This window comes from Quercus robur, chromosome 9 (assembly GCF_932294415.1).
Source record: "Quercus robur chromosome 9, dhQueRobu3.1, whole genome shotgun sequence".
Taxonomy (NCBI): Eukaryota; Viridiplantae; Streptophyta; class Magnoliopsida; order Fagales; family Fagaceae; genus Quercus; species Quercus robur.
Genome location: NC_065542.1, coordinates 34,297,307 through 34,312,684, shown reverse-complemented (window position 1 = coordinate 34,312,684; position 15,378 = coordinate 34,297,307).

Sequence of the window (15,378 nt, the reverse complement as noted above, 5' to 3'; positions counted from 1 at the left end):
AAAATAAGAAAAAGATCACAACAATAATAAAAGAATTAAGAACATGTTTTGACAAAATAAGTCAATAATTCATGATATGAATACTATAAACAACTAAACTAAAAAAAAAATACATACATACATACATACATCATCACAATAAGAGAAGCATTAAGAAAAGAAAAGGGTAATAAAAAACAACCTCTTGCATGGAGCACTTCTTCTTCTTGAGAGGATGTTTTAGGGTTCAAAGAAATTAATTCAATTATCTTTGAAACTTAAAAACCCTAGTTTAAGAGAGAATACCAGAAAAGAGGGATGAGAAATTTGAGAGTGTGAAAAGGTGACTCTCCTAGAGCGTAAAAGAATGTGCTGAATTTTGGGATCCAGTCCCTATTTATAGAGACTGGAATGCTTAAAAAATAAGCTACCACGGGTAGAATGCAAATCGGGACGCGTCTTTTTGCAAAAAAGTCGAAAAGGGTGTGTTTTATCGGCACTCAAAGAGAATTGGGTCAAAGCCCAAAAGAGTGCAATTTGGCACTTTTAAAGTGCCGAATGGTACTCTTGGGTGCTGATCGCACTTTTGTGTTCAAGTGCGTTTTGGACTCCTTTTTTAGGTTTCCTTGAACCAGTCCTTGCACTTAGACGTGTTTTCAATCTGTATTCTAAGATTTTTATCTCTTTTTTGGATAATTCAAGTCTTTTCTGGAACAATTATCTTGTAGATAATTAAATACTCTAAAATAAATCTTGATAAAGTTCAGATTATCCACAATTTTATTATTATCCAATTATCCTCTTTAATCCTATGCAAGCAATCCTATTTTAGACACTGATCATCAACCAACCACAAAATTATTTAACTAATTTTAATTATTTAACCAATCAAAATTAATTTAAATTAATCATGCGTGGTCGACTCTACCTAGACACAATGCATACTAACTGTGCAAACTTGATCATGTGATATCTTTCGATCCGATAGTAGGATTTGGAAATCGGACATACCGTCGCGACCATTAGAATCCCAAGATTATTTTTATGATATGCAATGAATGAATTAATGCATGTAATGCAATCATAATTTTTGGGGTTCATGGATGGTTACTCATCATTTTCCTTAATTAAATTATGGGTGCAAAATCGAATGTCTACAGTATTGTTCAAACTTATTTGGGAAAAGGAGGAGAGAAACGAATTTCGGCAACACCATTGCTGAAATTCTGAGAAAAAGTAGGAGAGAAGAGAGACAAATGATGTCACGAAAGTGGGAGAGAGAAAAAGGAATTTCGGCAATGGTATTTGCAAAATATGTGCCCAAAAAAATCTAGCTGACCTACCTGAAATTGGAGACTAACCTAATTGAAATTAAAATAAAATAACTGAATTGTGGCAATTGAATTGCCAAAATTGGAGGATTATAAAAAAGAAAACTGAACTATGGTAAGAGTAATGTTACGGCCACAAACTATTTTACCATATTTTTACAAACTGTTACTATGGCCAACTTCTTACTGGTTCTCATCAAGGCCCACCAATAACATCACTTTTTTATTTACCAATAATTACTCACCACATCAATAGTTTGTGAAATTTTTTTGTAAAAAAGTTTATATCTCTAGCATTTTGCCAAAAGTGAAAGATTAAAAAAAAAAAAAAAAAAACTCAATTGTGGCAATTGAATTGCCAAAATTGGAGGATAAAAATAAAAAAAAATAAAAAGGACTGTGGCTAGATTAATGCTACAACCACACTTTTGGAGGACTAAAAAAAAAAATTTGTGGCAAGTGTGGCATTAGCTAAGGCTGTCCACGAGTTAGGCCAAGTTAGGTTTGTGCCCAACCCAGAGTCAACCCGAATAATTTGGGTGGATTATAAAATAACCTGAAATTGACCCGAACTATCTAATCGAATCTGCCGGTTCAGGTCTCGTCAGTTTCGGGTTGTATTAGGTCGTTCTCAGGTTTTATCACTGGAGCCGATATTTGGCCAGTTCCGTCGAGATCCGGCCGATTCCAACGATATCTAGCCAGATCTGTCGAGATCTAGGCGATATCTAGCCGGATCCGATGAGATCAGGCCTAGATTTCGTCGGATAACGACGAGATCTCGCCAGATCCAATAAGATCTGGCCTATATTTCGTCGGATAACGATGAGATCTCACCAGATCTCAAATGATTTGGACTAAATCTCAATAAGATCTCGTCGAATCTGGTCTGAAATCCTTGAAAAATCATCAGAAACAATAACTATTAAGAGCGGGTCAAGTTTCACGGGTTTTGTGAGAAAGGAAACCTGCAAACAACTCGTCGATGTCGGGTTTAGAGAGATCTAAACTTGCATCCAATATTCAAAGCTATTGGATCGGGTGGTGGCAGGTCTTGGAGGGCCGCTTGGACACCCCTAGCCATAGCATTACTCTTGCCACAATTCTTGTTTTTACTCCTCCAATTTCGGTAATTCAACTGCCACAATTGATTTTTTTTTTTTTTTAATCATCCACTTTTGACAAAATGCTAGAGATACAAATTTTTTTACAAATTGCTGATGTTACTGATGTGGTGAGTGATTATTAATAAATAAATAAAAATGATGTTATTGGTGACCCTGATGAGAACCAGTAAGAAGTTGGTCATAACAACAATTTGTAAAAATATTATTAAATAGTTTATGGTTGTAGCATTACTCTTGCCACAATTTTTTTTTTGGATCAAGTCAGTCTCCAATTTCAAGCAAGCCAGTTGGGTTTTTTTGGGCACATATTTTGGTAATACCATTGTTGAAATTCTCTTTTCTCCTCATTTTCTCAAATAAGTTTAAATAATACCCATATCACAAATAAACTTCGTTTTCTATAATATTCAGCCAAAAGACTATAAAAAACGTGCGGTTGGCTTTGTATTTTTCTTGATTTAATGGTGGCGAATGTGGAAATTGGACGCCAATGTAACCCCACAGACAGACGTACATTACATTTACATCTACGAAAATGATTGATCGAAGAAAAAGGGAAAAAAATATATATTCACATTTCACAGGTGGTCCAATAATCACCGAGGTAGACAAACGAAAGAGTACTACTTCTAGTCTTTCATTCTATTACTTCTCTTTCTCCTACTAGACTACTAGTCTTGTTCATTCAAAAAAAAAAAAAAAAAAGACTACCAGTCTTGCTGACAATGAGATTTGTGCCCTCCACGCGTTTATATTTAATGAATACAACCCTTTCCTTTTTTGTTTCTATAATTAGATGGTTTATTTTCTGATTTTTTTTGGGAATTTTTTTTTTATATAAATTTAAATGTATATTTACGTTTTTAGACCCCTATAAACTAAATTGTTTAACCTAATTAATTAATCAAGTGAAGACTTAGGTTTATTATTCAGATCTAGGTTAAAACAAAACAATCATATCATGTAAAGCAGCGGAAAAATAAATAACAAATCGATATGATGATCAAGGAAAACCAAACCAATAAAAAATTTGGGGAGGATTTAACCTAGTTATCCTCAAGGTAAAAAGCAAATCCATTGTAGAGAATTGAAGTTTACAATAAGACTTAGACCACTAATATCTTATTGTTACCACATGTAGAACATACTGACACGACCACGTGCAAGCTCCGAATCCACGAACTACTTCTTTATTAGGTCTTTACAACACAAGCACCCACACTTGTAACAAAAAAAAAAAACAAACTCTCCTGTTTGTGACTCCAAGACCACCCTTGAAGGTTTAGATCTTCAGTACCTTTGATGACTAGAGAAGGCAGTAACTTCTATAACACCAGATCTTGAAATTCTTCAAGAAATATATGAAAGAGTTTTTTGGGTACAAATCCCTAGATATAAAAGAGGCACACTTTTCTCTCTCTGAAAAGCCATATAAAAACGTGCTTAGTGTTTCCTTTATATACTAGTAGTGTTTTACTTGAAACCAAATACGTTTAAGTAGAGTTTGGGCTGAAATTGAATTCTGCAAATATGTGTTTCGATTGGTCAAGCCTGTCTCTTGATTGTTCGAACCAGGCAGATTCTGAATTCTTCTTTCTACAGCTTGCATGTTCTTGAATTTTGACTTGAATCACCTTGAGTATTGTCTAATAATACCTATAAACTCTAAGATCTATATCTAGCTAAGTTTGTATTCACGATTTGCTAATTGTTCTAAACTTTTAGAACCTAACAGTATACATATTTTAAATTTATGAAAAACTAAATTTTCAACATGAAATCGACCATTTTAATTTCTTTTATAGATTGGAGAGAATTTTAATTCTAAGTTTACCGTATGTTTGGATAGAAAGAGAAAAGTTTCAAACAGATCCATACAAATTTGTTTACTTGATTTCTTTAGTTTATCTAAGATTCTAAGGGCATTGCCCCCATAAAGGGTATAACCCAACAATAAGAATGCTAATGTCGAGTAGGCTTTTAAGTTCGCGACAGTGTGATATTGATTCAGATCGAGCATTCTTACTTATCATAACCAAAATTATTGGATCCTTGCACGAGGTTAATGTTAAACTATATACATGGTTAATTCAAACCCAACCAAGTGAACGTTTGTAACTCTCTTATCATCTGGGAACTTCAAGCATTGGTTAATTAGAGGGTATGGAGTTGCTGTGGTCACCTTAAGTATGATAGAAATGATTGGTCTCACCTTTACCCTTTGAGACAGAAAAAAATTAATTACGTGACATTCAAATTACTCCAATTTATTGGTAATAGTGGTGTTTTTTTTTTTTTTTTTTTTTTTTTTTTTTTTTTTTGAGAAACAAACACACACACAAAAGGAAGAAGGAAAGGGGTTCTAACACAAAGGAAGAAAGTGTTGTGTGTAGTATAACTTGTCTCTTTCTCCTTTAAAAGTTACCATAACTTTTGAGTAGAGTTATGGTAATAGTGGTTTTGAGTAGGGGTGTCAAATGGGTGTGTTTGGGATGAGCATAATTGGGTTGGGTATATAAAGCCCATTCATCCATTAAAACTCATTTAATTAATTAATTTTAACCCAAATCCAACCCAACTCAATTATAATAGGTAAACCCCAATTCACCCAATTACCCAATTATCAAAATTACCAAAATGCCCTTAAAGTAAAAAGGTCCAAAGTACCAAAATATTTTAGTTTGCATTTTTTGACACATCGACATTTTAAATTTTTTTTTTTTTAAAAAGCCACGTTAGAAAATTAAAAATAAAATTCTAAATTTATAATTTTTTAAAATTTAATTAAATTAATTTTTTAAATCTTAAAATCAAATATTTGTATCTGGGTTGAGAGAGAGAGAGAGAGAGAGAGAGAGAGAGAGAGAATGATTTGTGTAATGATTTGTGAGTAGTGACGTTGGCTTCTGTTTGTGAGCTTTAATTTCAACATTAAACCCTTCTTCTTCTTGTTTTTTTTTTTTTTTAAATCATTAAATCCCTTCATTTTATTTTACACTTCGAAAAATACGCTCTTACAATATTTCAATGGGACAACGCCATTAAATTACAAAACAAAAGAGTAAAAAGAAAATATGAATACGTGGAGTGAGTTTTGTAGATTGGAGGAGTTTTAAAACTAATAAAAGAGTAATCATATTTTGTAGGAAGTTAATGAGTAGAAGTAGGAATTTAAATCAATGTAAAAGTAAGAGTTTATTAGAAGTAGGAAGGCATTTCAACCTAGAAGTAGGAATTTATTATTTTTGTCAATTTACTATTTTAACCCCATTTTTAAGTTTTAGGTAGGGGTATTTTTACAATAAAAAAAGTAATAACTAACTTTCTTTTTCCAATTTATTATTTTAACCCCAAGTTTAAGTTGTTGATTAATTAATTTAGGAGTATTTTTTACAGGAAAAAAAGTAATAACTAACTTTATGAATCTTCTTAATATATACAGATTAATAATAGGCCCATAAATAACAAGTATAATTAATTATAGGAGGTGTTAAATGTAGATTCCCAATTATAGGAAGGTCCCCAGTTCGATCCTGGGCAACAATAACTTATCAATTCTACTTCGATTATCGTCGTGCACTTTTAATGTGATGGTCACTCTATAAGTATAAATGCATGTGGGGTGTAGGGGCAAAGGTCGGGGTTCAAGCCTCTAGGATGGAGTTTCACACACATATACGCTTAAATTAGGTTAAAATAAAATTTCTATCTTATATCAAAAAAATAAATTCTACCTAATTAAAGTGAGAACCAATTTTCACTTCACTTATTCTAGCCAGGTTTAGATTTTTTTTTCTTTTATTTATGTTTTTTTTTTTTAGTAAAGGAAACTTGACCATGTGAACGTATTTAAACATCCAAAACCTTTATTGTTTTGTTTTGTGAACATTCAAATCTATTATAGTCCCTTTCAAGTTTCAACGCATGTGAAAAACAAATTTGGGAGCGATTGACTCGTCCCTAAATCGTCAAACGACTTGCACTATAAGCAAATAAATGAAAAAACTGTAAAACCTTTTAGTATGTGGTAAATGCGATACCCATAAACATAAGAACGTCTCTTTGTCTAATCTTTGCTCTTAATAATAATTAGTTATTTACCCAAAAATTCAGAAGATATTTAAGAACATATTTATTTATTTATTTTTCTTTTTATATCATCTTCCTTTATATTGATGAAAGCAAAAAAATTATAAATCTTTGCTCCTCTAGCAAAGCACATTTATTTTCCAATTAAGCTACCATTCAAAATAGTGCTTCTCATTATTGGTATATTTTGTGGTTGGAAAAGAGATATGCAAGTGAAATGTCTAGTTCACATTGCAAAGTTACATATTTGTTTCTAAATATGTGATGATTGATCAATTTATTGAGGCCTATTATATAAACCATATCCCAAAGGTTTAAGGAACACTCAGGTAGTTTAGTAGTTGAACATAGCTTTTTGTAACTCTCAGTATTAAGCAAGAACTTTCAATACCAAGCCTAATTTACTAACTTTTTTTTTTTTCAATATGTAGCCTAATTTACATATATGACAGCTTAGTAACTAAGAGAAGACTTCCACTGAAACTTTTGTGGCACCATCAAACCCCAAACTTGTCAACATGCACTAATAACCTCTGAGACCATTTGTAATGCTTGCTCTCAACCAAAATGTTTCCTCTTTCCTTCAGATCCAAAGAACCAAATAGCCAAACCCCTCCCCTCTTATATCTCCAAAGAACCAAAAAGTGCACTTGAATTTGGCAATAGTTGTTTTAAAGATCGGCCAAAGAACCAAAAATAGCACTTGAATTTGGCCTCAATCATTTTAAAGATAAACCAAGTACAATGTCAATGAATTTAATGAAACCTTGAATTATTGAATTTTTTCAAGTGACTGCATGGTAGGTTTGTCCAGCAGTTCTCCTACATTATATCAAAGAGTAATATCAATTCCTTTCTAACATATAAAAGAGCATCGTCAACAATAATCATGTCGATAATTTAATAAAAAAATTAACTTTTGTAGAAGTCACTGTTGAACTCATTGCAATACAGCCTATACACACACAAAAGAAGTTTGCTATTAAAAATAATTTCAGAACTCAAATAACTAAAAATCATTATAATGCAATCATTAAATATGGGTTTAAAAGCATCCTATCAATCATTCAAACCAATTGCATTATCTAAAAGCAGAAAAAATTTATAAAATTTAAGTACTAATAGATCTTGATGATCCTAAAAAACCACCTAAAAAACAAGGGTTTCTAAACCTAAGTAAATTAGGATTCCTAAGCATGATGTGTTGCACCCAAAAAAATAAATTGCAATTGTATTCAATTTTCAAAATTATGAATTCTGCAACCCAAAAGTACAAAATACAAAAGAATAGTTGCAAAAATTACATGAATCAACTTGCTGCTTATGGGAGATGCGCTCACCCATGTTTCTGTGGGATTGAAGGTAGTGACAACAGAGGGTTGGAAGGCTGAGAAAGAAGGATATTGGTTATGGGATTGAAAGAGAGAGTCGAATAAAAGAAAGTCTGCCTTTGAAAAGAGTCTCTTTTTTTTTTTTTTTTCTTTTTCTTTTCTTTTTCTTTTTTAATATTATTGATGTGGAAAATTGTAGGAGTAGCAAAGCTTATGTGGCACACTCTCAGAAGATCAATAAAAAGTCAAAGGCTTTGGTTTTATAGTATATATAGACAATAATTTTCCTTACATGTAGTTTTTTCCCTTTATATGATAGAATTTTAACTTATGATGTCTGTTCCATTATAATTGACAACAAAAAACTTTACAAGCACCTTCTTGGAGGCTTGAATCCTGACCCTTACTCTATATTCCATAAGAACTTTGTATTTGTAGAGTGACCATAATGCCAAAGATGCATGTTGGTATAGGAACACTTTACTAATTGAGTTAATTGGAACATATCCCCTTAAATGTAAGCTTCGTTTGTTTTAAAGTAAAATATTTTTCCAATGTAAAATATTTTACATGCAAAACATGTTCAGTAAAACATTTTCAAGTGTTTGTTTTGACAAATAAAATTTTTCAAGCAAATCACAAAAAGACGATAGCTCAACATTGAAGCTGCTAGTGCTAGAGGTCTAGTGACCAGACCATTAGAACTAGTAGTCAAGGTGGTGGCTTCAGCAACCAAATTGCCAACGATTATCGTCAAAGCTATATCTCCAATGACTGAACCACCAACACCGGTCGACAAAACAAAGTCTTTGATTACTATATCTTCGGCACTAGTTACGATGTGGCAACTTTGGCTACCAGTCACTGGTGCGACTTCTCTGACCATCAAACCGCCGACACCGATTGCTGTTGAGGTGTCTCCTACCACTGGACTGTTGGCATCGGCCGATAGAGTGGAGTCTCCAAATATCAAACCATTGACACCAGTCACAGAGTGAAATCATTGGTCATCGAAGCGGAGTCTTCGAACACCGGTCACAAAGTAGAGTCACTAGACAAGTGACTTATTGACCAGATGGTAGAGGGGAAGCTATTGTATGTTTTTCGAAATTGTTTTATCAAATTCTCAAGTATAAAACATTTTACAATTTTTTATAAAATATTTTACGGTCAACGAAAAATATTTTACAAATTTGATTATATTTTACATGCAAACAAACACCTGAAAATGGGAAACCTTTTTCAAAAAATATTTTACATCAAAATAAATAGAGCGATAATTACAACAAGTGGTTTAGCAAACTCTAGTTTCATCCACCTTTTATGACTATTGAGGTACCAATCATTAAGTTTGTTTCTTGTAGTTAATGTCACTAATAAGTACGTTTTACGTGGTAATAAACACCAAAATCATAAGATTTTTTTTTTTCATCTTTTTCTTTTGAAAAAAAAAAAAATCTTATGATTTTGGTGTAAAACTATTTTACAAAAAATTTACAAAATGTAGTAACTAGTGAGTGATTCTTGAGAAGTAAAGAAATGATATTAGTAATGAGCTCGGATAAAAGCCAATAAAAATTTGTCATATCCATAATTTGTAAAAGTATTATAAAAATATGTGTGTCTGTAGCATTTTTTATTACTGATATATTAAAAGGATGTTACCACGAAAAATAGACTTCAGTTTAAGAGTTTGTTTGGGATCCGCTTATTTTGCTGAAAATACTGTAAATAAAGATAAAAGTTAGCTGAAATAGTACAATGGAACCCATGAATAGTATCAAAAAGTGTAGTGAGGCCCATGAATAGTAGCAAAAATAAGCTAAATAGTAAAATAAGCTGGTTTTTTAATTTAGAGCTAAACATACACTAAAGATCTATTTAGATACCACTTATTTTGCTGAAACTAAAAATTTACTGCTAAAACTACTGTAGATAAAGGTAAAAGTTAGTTGAAATAATACAGTAGGGCCCATGAATAGTACTAAAAAGTGACATGGAGCCCATGAATAATAGAAAAATAAGCTGAATAGTGAAATAATTTTCATTTATAATCCCAAATCAAACACACGCTTAGTGTGCATTTGGGAAGTAATGAAAGTTATAAATTAGGGGAAATTGCACTTTATCCACTTGTGGTTTGGCTCGTTTTAACTGTGCCCACCTGTGGTTTAAAAGTTGTTACTTAACCCACCTGAGGTGGCCTCCGTTAGACCCCCGTTACCCACCTCTACCCTTTCCGTTAGAAAATCTTCTAACTATATAAGCCAAAATTAAAACCCAAATAGAAACCTAAAAAATGGAACGAGCTTTCTCCCTCTACCTTAGAACCCCAAACCCATTTCCTCTTTATCAAGATCCCTAAAAACCCCCAAAAATAAATGAAGTTTTTTGCGCAGAGCTCTCACCACTTGCGTCGAATCCTTCAATACCTCATCTGGAAACTGAAATTCAAACAAAATGCAGTTGGATTTCAACTAATGAACATTGAAAGTCGGCCCTAAACCTCTCTCTTTGATCACAGATAGAAATTTAGGAATATAATTTGAACATAATTTCTGAATGAAAAATTAAAGAAATTCATTGAAACTAGTAAATTAATCGCATTCAAAATTCACTCTTTCAGTTACAGCAATTTTTTTCTTGTCCCTTTCTTCAGTTTCTTAGCAAACAAACAGAGAATGAAGAAACAGAATTTCAATAATCTCTTCGAAATCAACTGAAGCAAGTAAACTAATCACATTTAAATTTCACTGACACAGTAACCTTTTATTCCTTTTCCTTCATTTTCTTAGGAAACAAACAGAGAATAAGGAAATAAAATTTCCAAAATCTCCCCAAAAACTTTGAAGAAAGCAACTGAAACCAGCAAACTAATCAAACTTAAATTCTCATTGACACACACTAACTTTCTATTTTCCTTTCCTTCAGTTTCTCAGTAACCAATCAAAGAATAAAGACACCGAATTTCTGCAATCTCTCTAAAAGCTTCTGTTATTATTATTTTTTTTCCTTTTGTTCAGTAAATTGTTTCCAATTCCATTAACAAAAAAGAAAATTATATTTTCCTTTTGGTTTTCTCGGAAACCAAACAGAGGATTAAAAAACGAGAGATAATTTCTAGGGATTTAGGAAGTTTCATTTTTTTTTTTTTTTTTGGGTGGTTTATTCAGCGCTACTTGTAAAGCGACCTGGTGAAGTTGCGGGAGTAGATGAAATCGATAGTGGGGGCAATTTCATAATTAGAGTCCAAGTCCATGGCCGAAGATCAAGTTGATATAGAGGAAATGGGTTTGGGGTTCTAAGGTAAAGAGAGGGAGAGATTTGGGTTCTAATTTTGGCTTATATAATAAAGAGGTTTTTTTAACGGAAATGGCAGAGGTTGGTAATGGGGGTCTAACAGAGGCCACCTCATGTGAGTTAAGTGACAACTTTTAAACCACGGGTGGGCACTGTTAAAACGGGCCAAACCACAAATGAGTAAAGTGCAATTTTCCTTATAAATTATTTCACTATTTAGCTTATTTTTGTTACTATTTATGGACCCACTGCACTTTTTGGCACTATTTATGGGCTCTACTGTATTATTTCAACTAACTTTTACCTTTATCTACAGTACTTTTAGTAATAATTTTTCAATTTCAACAAATATACGGTATCCAAACACACCTTAAGTATCAATTATGTGCCAACTTTTCAAATAGCCATGGCAAAATTGCTCTATATTCATGAGTTATTTTAACATCCCAATTATAATTATTAATAGTGCCTAGATTAATTGTAGTGCCCAATCAATTACGGCCTTTTTTATTTATTTATTTAGTTTTAATTTGATGAATGAGAGATCCTTTTCATTGCGCAAATTTCATGACCTACATCCAAACTGACATATCTCTGTATCAAATACGGTAATTGTCTCCATCATAAAAAAGAAGAAAAGAAAAAGGAAAAGGAAAAAAAAAAAGAGGTCATTGTGGAATGATATTGATATATTTAATATTTATTTTAAAAATAAGTAAGATTTAGTTTAGTAGTTAGACGTTGTTTTTTAAGTTCATCTCTTAGAATTCTATTATGTGAATTTTTTTTTTTATGGAATAGAAGTATCTTTTTAGTTAAATAGCCACATGACTGAATTTTAAGAATAGAACTTAAAAAAACAGCACTTAAATTACTGTATCTAAATTTTATAAAGACTCTTTTGACCCTGTATGCGCATAAAAATTTATTTCACGGCCTTCAACCTTCATGTCTGCAAGTTTAACATTTTAATTTAATGCTTCAAGTTTGGGGGTTTTATTTTTTTCAATCATTTAACTTTAATGTGTTTTAATTTAGCTGTTCTGTCTAGTTTTATCCGATCTTGACATTAGTCTTTTATAAGCCAAAAATACATTTTACATCCTATAATTTTAATGAATTGTCATTTTAATCTACCTAATTTAAAAATTGTTGCTTTGGTCTATTAACTTTGATCAATTGCATATTATTTTATTCCATTAAGTTGAAAAATTATCATTTTAATCTATTAACTTTGAAGAATTGTCATTTTAATCTACTAAATTTAGAGACTGCCATTGTTTTGGATTTAAAAATTTAACAAAATAATCTCTAAATTTATTATTTTTATGTTAAAAATGTTAAACCATGTTGTTTTGATGGAGTTAATGACAACTTTTTAACGGCAGTGGACAAAATGACTAAAGTGACCATGCTATCAAAGTTAATGGATTAAAATGACAATTGATCAAAGTTATAGAGAGAAACTTTTGCATTTTTTTTTTTAAACTCCAAAACAACAATGTTTTGGACTTCTTCTTTTTTTTTTTTTTTTTTGAGAAACAAACACATATACACACACAAGAAAGAGGGAAGAGGGTTCTAACACAAAGACTGTTAGGAATCTGGTGGTTCCTAATGGGATTGAATGAGAATTATACGGGAATTGATGGGAATTGTAGGAAAATTGACTTAATTCGAGGTAGTCACCCTCCATAGAGAAAGAGAGAGATTAAGAGAGATGCACTAATGCACTAAAAAGTTGGTTTATTCTTCAACTAATATCTCATGTTGGATTACAATCATGTATTTATAGAAGACTAGCTCTAATCTCATTGGCCCACATGGTCTCATCCTATTGGTTCTATTATTCCCCATGTGCATTAATAATTCCAACATATGCTAAATGTGATTAATATGCTTGGAATTGTAACTAACTAAGTAACTAAATCTCAATACAACAATTATTATCCATATGCTTATAGCATTCCTAACAAAGGCACACCACAACTTCACTCAAAAGTCATGGTAACTTGTAAGGGAGGGTGGGACAAGTTATACTACACACAACACACTCTCTTAAGCAATGTGGGACAATTACCCATTCTTTTTTTTGAGAATTGGACGAAATGATTATATTAGAAGTAAATAAAAGTAGACGTATTGAAATGAAAAAATATATAAAAACTTTATTAAAATTAAGTAAAAATTAGAGACTTAATTTGTAATTTAATTAAAAAGAACTTGGTGTGTTAGTGTGAGAACTGACTCGTGGATGTTATATTATAAAAGTCAATTTGTAAGAGACTAAGAGTATCTGAAGATAGGAGAGGTGTGCTTGGCTCTTGTCTAGATCTTCATTCCACCCCAAATCTTGGGAAGTACCTGGGTTTTCATTAAAACTTCCAGGTTCCAGCAATCATGATTTTGACTATGTCATCGAAAGAGTTCAAAGTAAACATGCTAGATGGAAGGCTCATCTTTTGTCCTTTGCAAGACGAGTCAATCTAACAGACTGACTCAGTCGGTTCTTTCTACAATACCTGCATATATTATGTAGGGGGTGTCAAATGGGTGGGTTTGGGGTGGACATAATTGGGTTGAGTATATAAAACTCATTTACCCATTAAAACCCATTTAACTAATTGCTTATAACCCAAATCCAACCCAACCCAATTATTATAGGTAAACCCCAACTCATCCAATTACCCAATTTTCAAAATTATACAATATGAAATTCACAACTACAAGTACAAGAACAAAATCTCAAAATAATCATCAATTTAACAACAACAAAAATGCTCAAAATTCAAATTTCTGAGAAAACAAACAAACCGACTTTTTTTTTAATTAATCATAATTAATGCAACATTATGATAATTATATTTAATTAACGAAAAAAAAAAAGAACAGTAGAGTTGAGTCTTCAATTTCAAGAACCAGACCAAAAAAGAAAGCTTCAAAATTCTCATTCTTTTTCCGTTAATTTTCTCAGTAAACAAACACGAACCTTTTCGTTAGTGATAATAGTAATTAATTAAATGAATTAAAAAATTTGCCCAAAAAAAAATAAATAAATAACAACAGCTGAGAAGAGTAAAGTTGAGAGAGAGTCTTCATATTCAAGAACCACACCAAAAAGAGAGAGAGAGAGAGAAAGATCCGGCAGTGAAGATCAGCGTGGCGGAGCTTGGCTTCGATATCTTCGACAATACAGTTTTGCGGGGACTTAGACTCGAAGAGTCTCCGGCGAAGCCTACAAGGAAATTTGGGCGAAGAAGAGGAGGATGAAAACGATGTCGCACCACTGTCATCCAACGGAAGTCCATTACCATCGCTCCTCCAACAACCACCACCTTCCCTTCTCCTCTTCCCTCAGGTGGTGATGGCGCCAGCGACAACAACGACGGAAAATGAAAACCCTAAAACATTGAAAGTTTTTTTTTTTTTTTTTTTTTTTTTTTTTTATGGGAAGGGATGGGTTGAATTTAGGTATACTGTTTTTGGGTTAAATGGGTCTCAATGGGTTTTTAGTTAAACCCCAATAATCACTGGGTCTAATTGGGTTGATGCCTATTTAACCCAACTAATAATTGGGTGGGTTTGGGTTCAATTAGAATGGGTGAGTCTGGGTGGGCAAATGGATTTGGGTGGGCAAATGGGTTTGGGCTTATTTTGCCACCCCTAATGTTATGCAAGGAACCATGCTTCTTAGGAAGACTTTGGACATAATAGATAAGATCAGTAGGAACGTTATATGGGATACAATTGCAGAGAAGAGAGCTACACACAGTCAGTTGGAAAAAAGTTATGAGACTAAAGAGAGGGGGAGGACTGGGAATATCTACAACTAAACCAAAAAAGTTGGCCTTGCTAGCAAAATTAAATTGGAGGCTACATACAGAGAGAGAACAACCGTGGGCCAAAGTGTTGAGTGGTAAGTATAAAAATCCTAAAAAGAACTGTTCAAGAACATAGGCAGGAATGAAGAAGGGGTTATGACATTTTCCTACAAGGTTCCAAATGGAAAGTAGGCATTGGTAGTACTCTTAATTTGTGGCATGATAAGTGGCTATCTGATAGGGCATTAAGATCTCTAATTTATGGTCCTCTCAATCGTAATGAAGACTCTTTCATGGTTAGTGATGTCACCCATGAGGCATCTTGGAACACTAATTGCATCTCTTTTGTTCTCCCTCCTGGCATCTCTTTAAAAATAAAGGCAATCCCAATGCCTTTATC